Source organism: Pinus tabuliformis, chromosome Q (assembly GCF_031772625.1).
Source record: "Pinus tabuliformis cultivar Carrire ecotype Pingquan chromosome Q, CPIR1, whole genome shotgun sequence".
NCBI lineage: Eukaryota > Viridiplantae > Streptophyta > Pinopsida > Pinales > Pinaceae > Pinus > Pinus tabuliformis.
The window spans coordinates 733,976,562-733,996,222 of NC_142296.1; the positions used below are offsets into that span (position 1 = coordinate 733,976,562).

A 19,661-nucleotide genomic window follows, 5' to 3' on the forward strand; every position below is an offset into this window, starting at 1 on the left:
TTTCTTACGCCAAAGAAATCCAAATCCAAGTATTTATAGATTGACAGCAGGAGAGGGAGAAGAGAATTAGTCCTACTTTGGAGTAGAGATGGCAATGAATGGGTTAAGGGATCAAGATAGATTGGATGGAGCATCCAATTTTGTCATCTGGAAGGCCAGGATCCTAGCAATCCTAGACAAAGATCGCATCAAGGACTATGCCTTGAAGGTAGTTGATGTGCCGGTCGACACTGATCCAATGAAGAAGTGGGAGGAGGCCCAGGCTAAGGCCAAGTGCATGATCCTAGACGGGGTCAAAGATCATGTAGCACCACATGCTGCTGAGAAGGACACGACAAGGGAGGTGTGGGAGGAGTTGACCACCTTGTACTAGGGCTCTTCCATCCAACAGAAGATGCGATTAGAAAATCAGTTGAGACAATACCAGATGTAGAAGGGAGAAGAGACCAATCCCTTCCTTCTCAGGTTGCAAGGGATTCGTGACCAGTTGACTTCTGTGGGGTCTACAACAGATCCTGAGTCCATGGTCAGGACTGCCCTGAATGCAGTCACAGAGGACTGGGAGACTTTTTTCCAAAGAATCTTGGGCAGAGCGACTCTCCCTAGTTGGGAGGAGACGTGGGCATCTCTTTGACAAGAAGAGCTCAGGAAGTTGACCAAGACATGGGGTAGTGGCAAAGGAGCTCGAGTTAAGGAGGAGGAGGAGGATGCAACTCTCGCATCAATGGGACAACAAGGGCAGCAGAAGCGGAAGAAGAAGGACATAACTAAGGTCAGATGCTTCAATTGTGGGGAACTGGGAAATTATGCCACGCAATGCCCCCGAAAGAAGGGCAAGGGGGAGGCTTCTGAATCAAAGGATGCTCCAGCGAAAGTTGACAAGGAAGGTGATAATGACGATTGTTCCATGAGTGCTCATGTGCCTTTGGAGAAGAGGTGGGGTGACATGGAGTTGTAGTCAAAAGGACTGCATGGAGGGGTAGGATCCTTGAGGTACCCAAACTCTTGGATCACATATGGCTACGGTACCCCTTAACGATAGTAGAAAAATGACGAGTGTCGATTGGAGCGAGGTGTGATGGAGTGATAGTGGAATTGCTAGAGTGCCAAAGTTTGAGGCAGCGTAGTGGATGTTGTAGCAATGCGAGAGGCACAGAGCAGTTTGTAGCAGTAGAGGGTCAACATAGATTAGCAACAAAGGTAGATTCAACATCACGAGGCATCCAAAATGACCAACATGTCAGTGTTTGGGTGAGTTTTCAGTTGCTTACTTCTCAAGAACTGAGTTGCAGTGCAACAGTTAGAAGCGGCAGTGTTATGGACAGCATGAGGCAGCATTTTAAGAGGGAGTTGTAGTACAGATGCAGCAATGGCAGTAGTAGATTCATGGGAAGTAGTACAAGAAGCAACGGTGCAGTGGATGAAGTGTATCAAGCCAAGCATCAACAACACAGAGGACCGATGTAGTGGATCAGTGTAATACTTTTGTTGAGAAGTATTGCTAGAGCACATTCCTCGCTAAGAGGGAGTGTTGATTTTGGGTAGTATCAGATGTCCACTAGCTCCGAAATTTTGTGTAGGGGCTAGAACACATGAGATCTCCAAGACCCAGAAATCGTTCGGAGAAATTCCACCCGGATGAGGAGTTATTAAAAAAATTTATATTTTTAATGAGTTTCTAAGTCTAAACTTAAGAAAATAAAAATATTAATGTGTATTAATAAAAATATGGGTGAGAAGGTTCTAAGTGATGAGGATCAAACCTGTTTTAATCTTAGTCGTTGATTAGAGACTAGATCATGACCGTTGATTCATCAACTGGAAAAGTATAAGAGGCTTGAGGGTCAGTTGGAGATACACCAAGAGATCAAAGAGTTCAATTTTTATGGAGCGTGGTTTGCTGAGAAATTCGAGCTAAGTGATCTAAGTTGCAGTGAGAGGGGTAGTTGGATAGAGGGACTTCAGTCCAAGGCTGAGGATACATAGCAGAGACGCAGAGCAGCAGTAAGAGAGACAACGTAGCTCTAGAGAGGGTGACGCAGAAGCTAGAGGGGATGACACAGACCCTTAGAGCCAGTGCTGGGGTTTTCTGTGGGGCAGATAGAGCGGCAGTTCAACATATCGACTTCTGCTCAAAGGGAGACTCACTGAGAGGGTGACGCAGCTCCTAGAGTAGGTGATGCAGTTCCAGCGCAGAGCTTGGAGTAGCCATCGTTGCCCCGCACTGGGGACAACATTGTCATCTGTGGGGTTTGATCATCCAGTTGCTGGATTCACCAAAATATATGTCTCCGGATAGAGGTACTTCTGCCATGTTTATTCTTTATTTGGTGAGCCGGATTTGGCACCCTAGTTGTATTCAAAAATATGCTTAATAATACAAACTCTCTATATGTTGCACTGGCTTTCCCAAATTGGGTTTTTCCGGGGATGATTGTCCAAAAATAATTGTGTCCCTTGTGTGATTGTCTCAGTTTATTTTAGTTCATGATCTATATGTATGTGTAGTCTGCAATAGTGTTTTCATCGTTGTTTGAATAATTAAATAACTTGTTGAATGTAAAGAACAAATAGGAGATGATAAACCAATGATTGCAATAGGACTTCTAATGTGTAGATTAAGAAATTTTCACAAAATCTCAGCCATCAAAATGTGTCTTCAAAGGTATATCCAATAAATCAATCTTGAAACTTAATGCAGGTATGCCAACTGTCCAATTATATTATGCTTCCATGAGGCCAGAGTTGTTGTTAATCATATGATGTTTGTTAAAGAATATTCAATTCTTGTTCTTAATGCTTAGCTCCCAATTCTTTTTATTCCATAGCATAAGAAGTACAACAAATCTACATATATTTACACTTTACCAGAGTTCTTGATGCTCTATAGTACAAGGTGATTCCTTTGATAGCATTTTTTATAACCTTATTATTTTGTTAACATAATTTTCTCTCTTTCAAGATGATCCAATGCAGTCATAAGTAGTCTTAATCTTTGATCCTTTTCTCATTTTTTCGTTTTCCTTGTAGCATAAAAAAAATGACATCTTGCGTCCTTATCAACCTTGGAATGTTATTCTCTTCATTACCTTTAGTAGCTTCCCCTAAGCTCATACATTTCTTCTTATCCTGCAGACATGTCTTTGGATTTTAAGTACTAAGACACACAATGCTTCTACTAGAGCTTCATCTTAAATGAATCCTCGTGCTACTCAATAAGGTGCTATATAATCCCCCTAAGATGACATTGACTTCAATTTTTTTATTGAAGTCACTGCTTCTCTTTCTTCTTTTTCCAAACTTTGGTGGGTTGCCTTCTAATATGTGCATCCCCTTCTGGTTTCGTGTATAGTTTTTTTTGAATGATTTCCTCCAGTTGTCTGGTTTTCTTTAAAGAACTAGTCAATTTGCAATCTTTAGCCATGTGGCCAAGATTATCACATTTATATCATCTTATGTGACCTAGAAAAGGGGGAAAAGACTTGTGTCTTCTCGTGTTGTTATCCACATATGAATTTCCCTCAACATACAATGCACTCCTACTCTTATTTGCATAGGGTTTGAAATTAACACCCTTATGGCCAAAATTATCACATGAATAATAATAGTCATAGAAAGAATTTATATACCTGATGGCTAATGATATTCTTAGGGAACAATCTTCCTTGATTGCTTTCTTGAGAGATCTTACTTGTATACTACATCTTTTGCTGATGAACCCTTACTTGATTTCTCCTACAATCATTTGCAACATGTCCAACATTATTGCAAAAGTAATATTCAACATTATTAATCAAGGGAGAAAAGGAGTTGATATTTCTCCTTTGGAACCTTGCAGATTTACTAAATTCTTCTCTAGATGTAGATGAAATTCTTTCCAAAAACACTTTCTTTTGCTCATTCCTCGACTATTGGTTTTGTTGCTTTTTCTTGCTTGCTTCCTTGCTAATCATGATGATTCCATTTTATGATACAAGTTTTGCTTCATTATCTCCTTTCACTACCTTTGAGCTAGATCTGCTCTTTTCTAGCTCATTTCTTTTTTAAACTACCTCAACTTCTAATCTTTCACATTGTTCCTTTCTTTCTTTCAGCTAGTTGCTCATTACCTCTTCAATTCTTCTTTCCTCTTCTAATTGAGTCTTCAAGTTAATAATATCTTCTTTAAAATCATGCTTTCTTTCTTCAATTATTTGCAGAAGTTTCTTTTGATCTTGGTTTTCCATTGAGAGCCTTTCTATTTCAACCAAGGTTGAGTCAAGTTTGGCTTGGTCTTCAATTGATTTCATTTGTTTACAATTAGTTGCTTTCACACTAGGATAATAGATCTCATTCAACTGAAAATTTTCTTTCTGAGGGGCCTTTTTCTTCTTCTTTTCTCCAATGTTTCTACTGGAATATCTTTCATGTAGGACCTGCAACCTATCCCATATATCTTTTGCATATTTGAGATATATTACTGTCTCAAGACCCAGATTGTGAAGTTTGTTGTAAATTGTACATTTCTCTTGGGCATTCCATTATTGAACTTTTTTTTAAGGGGGATCTTCACCATAACCATTAGTAACTACCTTCTAGACTTCAAACCCTTGAGCAATTAATTCATATTTTACCTTCTCTTTCCATTCATGAAAGTTTGTGGGCACTGAGTACAGGCACACTGATGATCCATGATTCAACCAGGTCTACCTTCCAGCGGTTAAGATGAACTTGAAGGAACTCGCTCTAATACCAATTGTTGGAATCATGATTTTCATTACACCAAAACCCACATGTGTCGATAAATGGATGGATCGCCAGAGTTAACGGATCCTTAAGAGGTGGTTAAGCACATGTCATAAAACACACATGGAGTGTTGGATTAACCAATGCCCAACAAACGTAGTAAACTATATCTATTAATTCATTATTCCTTTATTCTCAATGTTCCATAGTTTTTAGTTAGTCAATCATTCCTTTAGTATTCTAAATTTTGTAGTGTTTTTTCAATCAACTCCTTTAAACTTAGGATCTCTCCTTATTCTCTACCTCTCATCTCCTACCTCATCTATCATATTTTATTATTACATATTGTGTTTAGGTCTAAGCATCGTAATGTAGGTCTCATTGTCTACAAAATCAACAACATTATGCCTTCATAAAAAAAAATTGGGCCAACACATGTCAAAGGCATAATGGGTTGGGGATTGGAGAATTCCCAATGTGTGAACGATTTAGTGCTAGTTGGTTTTATAACTTTTCACTAACACAATAGACAATAAAAAATTCACTTCTAGATTTGCATATCATGTTAGTTGAGTATATATCAGTTGGCATGATAAAAAGCAATGCATAGTTGCATTGTCTTCAACGAGCATAGAGTAAAAAGGCATATTAAATGTAGGATACAAGGAAATTTAGTTAAGAAAATAATTTGCAAAGATAATAGGTTTTGTGCAAGAGAAAGATGTGTCTCTTGTGTGATAATTGAGTTGTTATAAGAAATAATAAGTTTGAAAAGTTCAAATTAATACTTGTATGGAGGAAAATGATTTTTCATTAAGGGGGGCTAATAAGAAAAATAATAGAAACATTGAATGTGGTAAAGGAAGTGTTGATGGTGTTGGATCATGCCAACATATAGGGGATCTCCCTGATATGAAGTCCCAATTAGACCTCACATCATTTGGTATAGGAGTCCCATCCAGATTATGTCACGGCCGCTATGTACTTAAATATTTTCCTTGGCTTGAGGAGTTATCATGAGAGAGAAGTGTGCACGTACTTTTGAATGAGAAAGAAAGTAAGCCTTATGAAATTTCTAATTATATAATGTATCAAGGTTCTTTCACTAAAAGGAAAAAAAGTGAGCCTTCAAAAGACAAGTATTAATATTGATCTAGTGAAGACACACAAACATATGCATGAAATAATCTTTAGACATCAAGCAAAATAGTTCACATAAATGAAACGGTCATTATAACCACAACAACACACTTTCAATAAGATAAGCACCAAATCCATATAAATGGTTCAATTTCTTCAGTACATAAGAATGCCAACATAAACCGCAAACATTCTAAGAATAGTCTCAAAACTTCCACGATCTATGCATTAAAATTGTTGGCCCAATGGGCTTCAAGTATTAAGAAAACGTTCCAATATACATGAGTACAATGAACACCAATTGCTCCAAATAGTGGAGCGTTAGAGCCACCACTTGCTCTCCAAAAGAACTATCTCTATCTCTCTAATGCCTTATGGGAGAATCCAAGGTGAAAAGTCCTATCTTTGAGTAATGAGGCCCCTTTTATAACTAGAGACATTACTCTTGATACACTCATGACTCTTGAGCTTCTCATATAAATTTTCAACTTCTAGTGACCTTTGACCTTCTAAATAACCCTTGGTCTTCCAAATGGCTTTTGAACTTCAACATGACTTTTGGACTCCTTTGTGTCTTTTGGAATTCTACATGTGACCTTTAGACTTCCACATGTGGCTATTTTGTCCACACATGACTCTTGGACTTCCACATATTTATATTTACAATAATTACATCGTTATTTCCACATCATGATGTGGCGACAACAAGCAAGTCACTAACATTAATGACTTGGACCCATAGTGACCTGTGACTAGGACTGACAATGTTGCCACATAAGTCTTCAGTTCTTAATGTAGATTCCTCGTTGTTGTTGCCATTTACCCTCCAAAGGGTCTTGATATGTATGGAATCTATATGGATCACTTTGGTCATTGGAATATGGTGTTCTTTCACTTGTCGCAATCACATATTCTTTGTCTTTGAATTCTTTTTTGTGTTGCTTCCTTTGATATATCTTCTCATGCCTCCTTGCCATGATGTTCTAGTAACACACTTACAAGTAAGATCACTCATGGCAAGCAAACATCTGCCCAAAAAATCTCCTATTCTATCATGTTTCATGCAAACTTTCCAACTATGAATCAACAATGAACTCACGAAAGGAAGGGGAAGCTCCTAGGCATAGGGCACACTATCAAGAGACAAGGGTTGTGTGTTGAGCATTAAGAGTGCGTTGTGTGCTCCACTGGGAAGGAGGCTTGATTGAGAGCACAAGGCACAGTCTCAAGGGACTAGGAGGATCAATGACGTTTGTTTATGAGCCATGCGCTCAACTGAGGAGGCTTGATTCATAAAGAGGGCACAGTGTCAGGGCTCAAGGGAGGCTTGATTTTCAATGTTGGTGCACCACGCGCTTAGCTAAGGGCGCATGGTGTAGTGTCACACAGTCGTTCAATGGTATTCACTTCTGATGCGGAGTCGCCAGCGTTCAATGGTATTTCAAGCAGCGTTCAATGGTATTCACTTCTGATGCGGAGTCGCCAGCGTTCAATGGTATTTCAAGCAGCGTTCAATGGTATTCACTTCTGATGCGGAGTTGCCTGCGTTCAATGGTATTTCAAGCAGCGTTTAATGGTATTCACTTCCGATGCCGAGTCTTGGATCAGGAGCTGTCTCCTGGAGATCACGCAAACAATCAGTTCCAGCAGATTCCACAACAGAAGCAGAATACGTGGCAGCAGCTGAAGCAACGAAAGAAATTGTGTGGCTCAGGAAAATTCTTGAAGATTTGCAGGTAAAACAAGTACAATCAACTCCACTCATGATTGATAATACCTCTGCAATAAAGTTGGCCAAGAACCCAAAGTTCCATGATCGAACAAAGCATATCAATACTAAATATCATTTGATTCGACATCATGTTGAGGCCAAAACAATCCATCTCCGTCATTGTTCCACAAATGAGCAAATTGCAGACATCTTCACCAAAGCACTTGGAAAGGAAAAGCTTGAACGATTCAAAATGATGCTCGGACTCACCAACATCCCTTCAGATTAAGGGGGGGAATGTTGACACCTAATCTTCATGATTGGGAATTTTTATGTAAATAAATAAATTAGGAAGGTGAACAGTCATTGGGAGATGAACTGAACAATCACTCCCTATTGTATATAGCAATGGGTTACCTATGGAATATACACGAATCAATTTTTCTGAGTTTTCTGCCAAACTGGAGTTACTCCTGGCCTGACACTAATGACCACTATCGATGTGCAATGTGCTCAGCTGGGCAAGAGGCTTCAAGAAGGGCACAGTTCAGAAGAACAAGGAGAACTTGTGGCTTGAGAGAACGTTGTGCACCCAAGAGAGAGGGAAGGCTTAGCCTGGGTGCAAGGTGCATCCTCAACAAACAAGGGGGGTCCAACTAAGGCTTGGGAGTGCATTTTTCGCTCTTCCTTCCCTAATGGGCAGGTTTTATGAAACCAAAATTTATCTGTCTAAAGGGTAAGGCATGGGAAAACACGAGTTTAGACTATAAAAAAATGCGACACATACCAACTCATTAGTAAAACTTAGACAAAACCCAATACTGAGAAGTATACATCAAAACTTCAGTTTACAAACACTCTCCAAGTATAACAAACAAAGGATGTGAAACTGTGACCAAAAGTGTTGTTTTGTGAATAAAAGTGTATTAAGACTATGAAGTGCATTGTGGATGTTCTTGATGATGCGATGACACTCGGGAAAGAACAAGGGCACTTGAAACATATGAAATAACATGAAACGACACTCGATGACGAAAAGCGACACTTAATATGACAAAGGGTGGGCTCCAAAATTTGAATGTAGCCAAATTTTGGAGGGTGTTGTAGCAGCGACAGCAAGAAGTAAAGAGCTTAGTGAAATGGAAAATGCAATCATGCATTATGAATCTCATTTAGCACTAGCATAGGTTAGTAAAGATAAGAGAGTGTTGAGGAATGTTCATGAATGTTCATGAATGCAATTTAGCACAAGCATAAGTTAAGACTATAGAGATGAATGTCATTTTATTAGACTATAGGCAGAGTGTGAAAGTTTTGATTGAAAGAAAAATGCTCAACTGGCATTGATGATTAAGTCAACTTAATTAATGAGATTGCCAAATTTTAGGCTAGTCATGGTTATTTAGTCAATTTTGAGAAGTAAATAGCAATTGGCTTTGAAGTTATAAACCTAAATTTAAGGAGATGTTTTGGAGCATGATCGATGACCTTGTTAAATTTGATGATTAATCTAAATATCTATTTATAAAGAACAACCTCTCTTGGTGGAGATATTAATTAGAATGTTGCATTTGAAAAGCATAAGTAATCACATGTTAGTGAGGAAAACTTGTATCAATAAGCCAAAGTGTTTCAAAATAGTGTATACTATAATCACATGTTGATGAGGAAAACTTATATGAATAAGCCAAAGTGTTTCGAAATAGTGTGTACTAAGAAATGTAAGTCAACCATTATAATAAAAATGTAAAATATTATGTATATGAATTTGTTTAAATAAATCACATTCTTGTATAACCTAAAATCTAAAACCATTAATAAGAAATTTAAATTTTTTTTACACTTCTATTTTCCACATTCACTTTTAATTTAATATTATAATAATTATTTTGTATATATATTAACTAATTAAATTTAAGTATTTAATCATTTTTTTAAATATTTGTATAATTATATTAACATTAAAAATTTCTACAATTTTATGTTGGATAGTCCATTTTAATTTAATATTATAATAATTAATTTGGTATATATTAACTAATTAAATTTATTACGACGTAAGGCGTACCCATCTGAAATCAACTCCCCCAATTGTCACGTGTACTTGTTTGAGCCATTAGATCTGATGTTAGACGATTCAAACGTTCCAGATCGTTGGATGTAATTTAGTTTAGTTTTAATATTCTTTCCGCACAGGTTTTTTTGTTGCTTCAAATCTCGCTGAGCAGGGCGCATCTCTGGGCATTCCACTCCAGGGGCTTGGAGGTTAATGAGCTTTTATCCCCAGTGAGGGTTTTGCAGGCAGCGTTTTTAATAGATCTTCTAGGCTTCAGATTTCTTCAGAGTCCATCCAACGGAAGAGGAACTGGTTGGCTTCTATCTGAAGAAAAAGATCCAAGGCGGCCACGCACAGTTTTTTTGCTGCTTGAAATCTCGCTGAGCAGGCCGCTGTTTAATGTAACCTGTTCTTAGCTCGCACGCAGAAATAAATCTGTATATATACTTGGTAGCTTACATATATTATTCTTTAGCTAAGAAAAGAGGTCTCTTCCTTTTTTCCGGTACAGGTTTACTCACAGTTATGCTCTATTCTATATATCTTTTTATATACCCAACAGGCTTCATTTAATTCTACTGAGTCTGTTTCGAACTGTTTTCTGTTTCTGCAGAATGGCCACAGGAGAAGGGAACGGCTCTAAACGTCCTAAGGATCTGCGCCGTTATTCCTGCAAAACTTGCGGAATCACAAGATCGAAGCGCATTTTGCTCAAGCTTCACATAATCTCTAGCCACGGAGTAGGCTTCTTATGCCTTTAATCGCCCCATGAAACCCCAATTAAATGGATTATCTTGTTAATAGTGTTTCATATGCATCTTTGCAGAGAGAAGCCTTGAAAATGATGAAAGATTTGCTTCAGAGGCCAAAGGCCAGAACCACTGGCGGTCTCGATGTGTTTGTCAAGTTTGTGGGGGTTTTAATCCTTATTTCCAGAATACGGTCCTATCTCTGCTAATCAGTGGAAAACCACTCTTCTTCGGCAGGCCTGCATTTTGGCTATGGAAGAGAAGTCTCTTTTATATCAGATTCCCTCTCGGCATCTACATATCTGTTTATATATATATATATATATATATATATATATATATATATATATATATATATATATATATATATATATATATATATATATCCAGATATTAGATTTTAAAGCCATCTAATAGACGCTTTGTGAGATCAAGGTACGGTTAGTGACTCGCCCGAAAAAGCACGAGGAACGAAGCGCTCGACCAAAGCTAAGAGGAACTTTTACTTAATCGATGACTTCCCTCCCATTGTCTGTCTCTAACGAGATATTCACGAAATCGACCCCAAAAGCCAAACCCGTCATCGTGATTTTACTTTTAGGGACTCTCTGTGATGGTTGTGCTACTTTTAATGGATATATATAATACACGGTCAATTTAATGGGTCTGTGTAGAGGTTATAATTCTGGTGGATGTCCATAATAGGCGTTTTTAAGAAGGGGCTCCAGTCTTTAAAAGCAAACTACATACAGCAAAAGCAAACTACATACAGCAGGATAATATCAGGCTTAACCGCCATACAAACAAACAAAACTCAGAAAATGAACAGACTCAAACCAATAGAAGGAACAAGAGAATCACAACATCTATTAAATCTACTGTGTTTTAAAATGCAGAGTGAAGCTGCCTATTTACAGCATGCTGGGAGAAGTCTAGGATTTCACAAGGTGGTTGGCTGGTATACCAACAGAGCATTTAATAATTTACCTTTATGTTCTTTTCTTTTCTACCTAATGGTTCTTGTGTATCACTAGGTTCTTCTCTCCGCTGTTGGTGAAGGCCTATAGATGGTTCTTCAAATAATATTGGACCAGCTAATTTCTCTATAAATTGACTCCAATTTTCCATACGTCATTGCTGCACAAATGCAGTTGTGACAAGTACATAAAGTAATCAATGATGAGCTAAGTAATCATACTTCCATTTTTTATCTGCTGAAATAATGGCAGAGATTGTAGGAAGAATAGCAAGAAAATGGGAGAAGACCAAGAAATATAAAACTGAATTTGTATCTTCTTTATTCAAGAATGAATTTTCCTCTACATGAGCATTCGATATATTCATGTGAATAACTACCGTTACATAACTAAATTACTCGTTACAAAACTGTTTAACTACATTTACCCAAATTCGTTGTCAAACTAACAAACTCCACTTTGACAACAATTTTCCCATTCATCATCTCTCCTGCAAGCCAAGAGAAGCTAAACACCACCGCAACTTCTCTACTGTAACTGGCTTTGTGAATATGTCTGCACAATTTTCTCGTGTATGGACCTTTTTAAGAGCTACTTTTCCACCATCGATCACATGTCTCAGAAAATGATATCTCACATCAATCTGCTTGGTTCTGCTGTGATAGGCAGGGTTTGTGGCCAAGTGAATAGCACTTTGACTGTCATAAAGTACACTCACTTTCTCCTGCGTTCTTCCAATTTCATCGAGCAAATCCTTTAACCAGATTGCTTCTTTACTGGCATCTGAAGCAGCTATATATTCAGCTTCGGTAGTGGACAATGCAACCGTGTCTTGAAGCTTTGACATCCAACTAATTGCTCCACCTGCAAGAGTAAAGACGTAACCTGTAGTAGATCTTCTTTTGTCCAAATCACCTGCATAGTCAGCATCTACATATCCGCAGACTGATCCTTCACTACCATTAAAGACGATGCAATGATCTCTTGTGCCTCTTAGATATCGAAGCACCCATTTCACTGCTAGCCAATGTTCTTTACCTGGATTTGCCATGAACCTGCTGAAAACTCCAACTGCATGTGAAATGTCAGGTCTTGTAGATACCATCGCATACATTAAGTTGCCTATCGCATTTGCATATGGTACATGAGACATATACTGCTTTTCTTCATCAGCTCTAGGACTCAAAACCGAAGAAAGCTTAAAATGGGAAGCTAGGGGAACATTAACAGGTTTCACATTATTCATAGAGAACTTTTCAAGTACCTTCTCCACATACTTCTGCTGTGATAACCAAAGCTTACCATTTTTCCTGTCTCTGTGTATCTCCATGCCCAAGATATGTTTTGCTGCTCCAAGATCCTTCATATCAAACGCCCTAGAGAGTTAAGCCTTTAACCTGTTGATCTCTTCCATGCTTTTGCTTGCAATAAGCATATCGTCAACATACAAAGCTAAGATAATGAATATGCCATTGAAACTTTTGAAGTACACACAATGATCATACTCACTTCTTATAAAGTTCTGGCTCACCATGAAGGAATCAAACTTGTACCATTGTCTGGGAGACTGCCTCAGACCATACAATGATTTCCTGAGCTTGCAAACTAATCTTCTGCTGCGACCTCGTACAAAACCTTCTGGTTGTTCCATATATATTTCTTCGTTCAAATCACCATGTAGAAAAGCTGTTTTAACATCTAACTGTTCTAACTCAAGATTAAGCAACGCAGTTAGTGCCAACACAGTACGTATAGAAACAAGTTTTACAACTGGAGAAAAAATCTCATGAAAGTCTATACCTTCAACCTGAGAATACCCTTTTGCTACCAGTCTCGCCTTATATCTTTCGATACTACCATCAACTTTCCGTTTCAGCTTGAAGACCCATTTACATCCAACAACACTTCTCCCTTCAGGAAGCTCTACAAGATCCCAGGTATTGTTCTTGGCTAAGGAGTCCATTTCTTCTTCCATATCCTTTTTCCATTTCTCGCTATCTGCATCATCTATCGCTTCCTGATAACAAGACGGTTCCCCATCTTCAGTAACCAAAGCAAAAGATGAAGCAGAATCTTCATACCTTTTGGGAGTTTTCCTTTCCCTTGTAGACCTTCTCAGAGTGACTAGTTGTTGAACTGGTTCAGAAACTTGCACTGGTTCAGAAGCTTCAACGGCTTCCTTTGTGTCTTCAACACCTTTGTCTCCAGAAGTTTCTCCTTCCTTTCGACTGTCACCGAAAGATCTAGCCTCCAACTGAACTCGTTGACTCGGCGATACCTGTTCCTGTTCCATTCTTTCAACATTTGATTTTAACAAAGAGGATTCATCATATGTTACATCTCTACTAATGACTATCTTCCGCAATGTAGGATCCCACAACCTATATCCTTTCACTACATAGTCATACCCAACAAAGACATAACATTTCGACTTTGGATCTAATTTCAAACGCTGATTTTTCGGAATAAGAGAATAAGCATCACAGCCAAATATCCTCAAATGAGAATAGTCACAAGACTGACCTGTCCAAACTTCTTCAGGAATTTTACAATCAATTTCTACTGAAGGTGATCTGTTAACTAAATAACAAGCAGTAGATACTGCTTCTGCCCACAACTCCTTTTGCAAGTTAGCATTGCTGATCATGCTTATGGCTCTATCCATAAGAGTCCAATTCATACGCTCAGCAACACCATTTTGCTGAGGAGTATAAACAACAGTTTTGTGTCTAACAATGCCCTCATCCTTACAGTATTGTTCAAACTCAACAGAAGTGAACTCACCACCATTGTCAGTTCTTAGACATTTAATAGATTTGCCTGTTCTTTTCTCTACCATTACTTTAAATTGTTTAAAGACATTTAATACATCAGCTTTCCTTTTTAGCATATAGACCCAAACTCTACGAGAGTAATCATCAATGAACGTTAAAAAATACAATGCACCTCCATATGACATAACAGGGGAAGGCCCCCACAGATTAGAATGAATGTAGTCTAAAACATCTTTACTATTATGATTGCCAACTTTAAATCTCTGTTTACACTGTTTTCCATACACACAATGTTTACAGAAATCTAAATTCAAGGATTTCAGACCAGGAAGAGATTTACGTTTCATCAGTATGTGAAGACCTTTCTTGCTCATATGACCCAAACGTTGATGCCACAGACGAGTACTTGCTTCCTCCTTTTCTGACGCAGCCGCTGCTTCACCGACCTGAGTACTTCCTTTTAACCTGTAAAGATTTCCGACCTTTTCTGCCTTCATAACCGTAAGAGCACCTTTGAAGACCTTCAAGACGCCATTATGACCTGTAAACTTATAACCATCTGAATCCAACACTCCCAAAGAGATTAAATTTTTCTTCAAATCAGGTACATGTCTAACACTAGTTAATGTCCTAACTGTGTTATCATACATCTTAATCCTGATATCTCCCATCCCAACAGTCTGACATGACATATTGTTACCCATAAACACAGAACTACCGTTTACATTTTCATACGAAGTAAACCAGTTTCTATGTGGGCACATATGATGCGAAGCACCAGAGTCTAACAACCAGCTATCAAAACTCTGAGAGACATTACATTCAGGTGAAGTTTCATCTATCATACACAATTCTTCAGCAGATAAAACTTCGTCTACCATACCTGAATCAGCCTGATTCGCTTCGTTCTTCAGGTTTTCGGATTCCTTCCGTTTCCAACAGTCCTTCTTCAAGTGTCCAACTTTACCACAGTTCCAACATTTTGCCTTACACTTCTTGCCCTTCGATTTCGACCTGGAAGATCCCCTTGGTTTTTCTCCTCTTTCCTTTGAGCGTCCTCTAGCGACCATGGCTTCTGATGCAGTTGTATCAGTGCTGGATTTCCTTCGTACTTCTTTAGACAGAAGAGCTCCCACGACTGATTCAAACGTCAAAGAATCAGCAGAGCTGAAGCTGATTGAGGTTACGAAGTGATCCCATGATTCAGGCAGAGAACAAAACAAGGTTATCGCTTTATCTTCTTCCTGTATTTTGACTTCCATATCTATTAATTGACAAATTAGTGTATTAAAAACATTCAAATGTTCTGCAACGCTTGAACCTTCTTTCATTCGAAGACTGTATAACTGTCGTTTCAGATAAATTCTGTTGGTTAATGATTTTGTCATATAAAGGTTTTCAAGTTTTTCCCACAAACCTGACACTGTAGTCTCTTCAACGATGTTGAAGAGAACTTCATCCGCTAGACATAACCGAATGGTACTGAGAGCTCAGGCATCCAAGTCCTCCCAGTCTGTAGTAGTCATGGTTGCAGGTTTCTTAGTTACTCCATCTAATGCCTTGTGCAACCCTTGTTGCACAAGCAGATCCTTAACCTTCAGTTTCCAAAGAGCAAAATTGCTCTTTCCGGTGAATTTCTCCACCTCGAATCTTGCATTCGACATCTTGGCCATTTTTCCTTCTTCCTAGGGTTTCAGTCTTTCTAAGAAAAAAAAACAAATAACCTCCCCAATTCAAACAGAAAGACAAGTTTCAAATCCTTTGTTTCTTGCAAACCCTTTTGTTTTTCTAGTTTCAAAACATTCTTGCAAATCTCTTGCAAACTTTTTCTTCTACAATATTTGTAAAAAACAACATCCTTTTCAATCTCTGCTATCTTTAAAAAAAAAAAATCTGAACAACCTTTTAAATCTGCTGCTGTCTTTAAAAAAAAAATCTGCAAACCCTTCCTTTTGTTCAATATTTTTATAAAAACCACAACTTTTCAATCTTCAGCGTTCGTTTAAAAAAAAAAAAATTCCTTCTAAAAAAAACAAGTCTGGAAACTCCGATCAATACCCGGATTTCACGCTCTGTCATAAAATCCTCTGCAACTTTATGCAGGCCCTCACGCAGGTCTTGGAATCACGCTGACAGCACGTATGCCTCACTGGACAGCCTCCCAATTCACCTTATCTTCAACGTTTGGGCACAATTCACACGACACTGTAATGAGACAGCGGCTCTGTTCACACGATACTGCAATGGGATCGAGCTTTCGCTGCAACCACAGCCTCCGGTGGTATACTGTTTCCACAGCAACGCTGTCAGGCACTCTCACAACAGCTTCGTCAGACTCCAGCCGTCCACGGGTTCAAATCACGCCGTCCACAGCAGAATTACAACGTTAATTTGATCTTCAAATCACGCCGTCCACGGGTTCAAGTCAATCACGCCGTCCACAGCAGAATTACAGCATTAATTTGATCTTCAAATCACGCCGTGTGGGTTTGATCACAGGTTCGCACAACAGGGGTTTGTCCAAGCTCTGATACCACTTGCTGAAATAATGGCAGAGATTGTAGGAAGAATAGCAAGAAAATGGGAGAAGACCAAGAAATATAAAACTGAATTTGTATCTGCTTTATTCAAGAATGAATTTTCCTCTACATGAGCATTCGATATATTCATGTGAATAACTACCGTTACATAACTAAATTACTCGTTACAAAACTGTTTAACTACATTTACCCAAATTCGTTGTCAAACTAACATTATCCTGTGTAAGTATAAATTGTAATCACCTCAGAACAAAGTAATCGAAATATTAGCTTTTTTATTCCTTCTCAAATGAGCCAAAAAAATAGAAATGATGGGTGATGCATAATGAAGCATGTCCTTCCCAATTCATATAGAGTGATAGATTGTAATCTTTCAGCCCAAAAGGCTTGCAGAGATAGTCACGATTACCCTCTTCCTAGTATCTTCAATGGTTTCTCCCTCACCTAAAAATGCTCATCAAGTAGCCATATATTCAACCGGGTCCTTAAACCATTATTTCCATTCTATATTAGTAATATTTCTTGAGCAATGCGATCTTTTGTGACTGTGAATGAAATATCTACTACATGAATACTACTGGTTCTTAAGATAAAACGAAAATAACTTGGCCATAGATATACCAATGTTCTCAATCCATTGAAAGAATTGTAGCCATCTCACTCCTCAGAAAATGTATACAACTATTGGGTTGCTTAATACCGTTTCTGTAGTAGTTAGTTCCTGCTAAAACAAATTCCCCCTGCAGGCTTAACCGCCATACAAACAAACAAAACTCAGAAAATGAACAGACTCAAACCAATAGAAGGAACAAGAGAATCACAACATCTATTAAATTTACTGTGTTTTAAAATGCAGAGTGAAGCTGCCTATTTACAACAAGCTGGGAGAAGTCTAGGATTTCACAAGGTGGTTTGCTGGTATACCAACAGAGCATTTAATAATTTACCTTTATGTTCTTTTCTTTTCTACCTAATGGTTCTTGTGTATCACTAGGTTCTTCTCTCCGCTGTTGGTGAAGGCCTATAGATGATGGTTCTTCAAATAATATTGGACCAGCTAATTTCTCTATAAATTGACTCCAATTTTCCATACGTCATTGCTGCACAAATGCAGTTGTGACAAGTACATAAAGTAATCAATGATGAGCTAAGTAATCATACTTCCATTTTTTATCCTGTGTAAGTATAAATTGTAATCACCTCAGAACAAAGTAATCGAAATATTAGCTTTTTTATTCCTTCTCAAATGAGCCAAAAAAATAGAAATGATGGGTGATGCATAATGAAGCATGTCCTTCCCAAGTCATATAGAGTGATAGATTGTGATCTTTCAGCCCAAAGGGCTTGCAGAGATAGTCACGATTACCCTCTTCCTAGTATCTTCAATGGTTTCTCCCTCACCTAAAAATGCTCATCAAGTAGCCATATATTCAACCGGGTCCTTAAACCATTATTTCCATTCTATATTAGTAATATTTCTTGAGCAATGCGATCTTTTGTGACTGTGAATGAAATATCTACTACATGAGTACTACTGGTTCTTAAGATAAAAGGAAAATAACTTGGCCATAGATATACCAATGTTCTCAATCCATTGAAAGAATTGTAGCCATCTCACTCCTCAGAAAATGTATACAACTATTGGGTTTCTTAATACCGTTTCTGTAGTAGTTAGTTCCTGCTAAAACAAATTCCCCCTGCAGGCTTAACCGCCATACAAACAAACAAAACTCAGAAAATGAACAGACTCAAACCAATAGAAGGAACAAGAGAATCACAACATCTATTAAATTTACTGTGTTTTAAAATGCAGAGTGAAGCTGCCTATTTACAGCAAGCTGGGAGAAGTCTAGGATTTCACAAGGTGGTTTGTTGGTATACCAACAGAGCATTTAATAATTTACCTAAGTGAATTTAAACTAGGTACGTACATACTTCATAGTAATAGTATTTTATAGGCAAGGATTTTCATTTGATGACACTTTCAATACCTCGATAGCAAGGATTTCAATTTGATAACACTTCCAATACCTCGATAGCAATTTAAATTCGTTTTCAGTAAAAAAGGAAAATGATAGTCATATTTATTTACAGGTCTATTTTGAAACTTGAAATGCTTTAATAAGAGATGGGATGATATTTCAAAACATCTCGTTGTTTAATTAGTTTACTTTAGTGTACTGGGTACCCTAGAAAATATAATGTAGATATTGTTTTTGTAATTTATTGCTATTATATATAATAGTTATTTGACTAGGAAGGATAGTTAATTATTGTTTTTGGTTTTTATTATTTAATAATAAATTTGTGATCAAAATTTTGTTTTCCCATCTTATCAAACAGGTGTTAAACAAGTGGATGGGGAGATGGGCTCCACTGACCATCAGTAAGAGTCGTTTCCCACCTGCAAAACAAAACCAATGAAGATCAATGCGCCGGAAAAGTGTGAGCTTGGACTACCTCTAAACTCTCCAAATTTCCCAGATTTATTGATAAGGAGGATGATGAAAGGAAGGAGAGGCTCAAGAGAAAGCGAACAGAGAAGAAAATGGATCTGGAGTCTGAGATATGTTAGCTTGAAGGCCGAGCCCTTGACCTCCCATATTTTTCCTTGATAGCATAGTGGATATATTCATAGTGAATTCTAGTCATGATTTCTTAAGATATGGTGATATTTCATAGTTAAATGCCTTGTAATAGTATTTTATAGGAAGTTGGCCAGTTAAGGAAGGAGTGAAATTTCTGAAATAAAGAGTGAAACAGAGCCAACCTTGGATGATGGAGAAAATTGTCGGGCTTTAGGTTCCTTAATCACATCTCTTCAATGTACTGAATGCATTCATGTTTTTTTCTCTCTATGAGAGTTTGAAAAGGTTTCCTTGAAGCGGACTGAAGCTTGGGGTATCTTTCTGTTTCAATATCTATCACATGACATATGACTTTGTCTAGATACTGGCAAACATCGACGTTTAAGTTTCTGCTTATCTCA

General features: G+C 37.9%; 1 long non-coding RNA gene across 2 annotated transcripts; it reads left to right on the forward strand.

Moving 5' to 3' along the window:
* The first annotated feature begins 9,833 nt into the window (after positions 1-9,833).
* On the forward strand, positions 9,834-19,585 carry LOC149221622 (uncharacterized). Of its 2 annotated transcripts, none has more exons than XR_016248865.1 (3): positions 9,834-10,033; positions 10,246-10,372; positions 19,016-19,585. It is a non-coding gene; the product is annotated as an uncharacterized LOC149221622 (long non-coding RNA). The 2 variants fall into 2 exon arrangements; XR_016248864.1 differs by lacking the exon at positions 19,016-19,585 and adding an exon at positions 18,486-18,597.
* Positions 19,586-19,661: the final 76 nt, after the last annotated feature.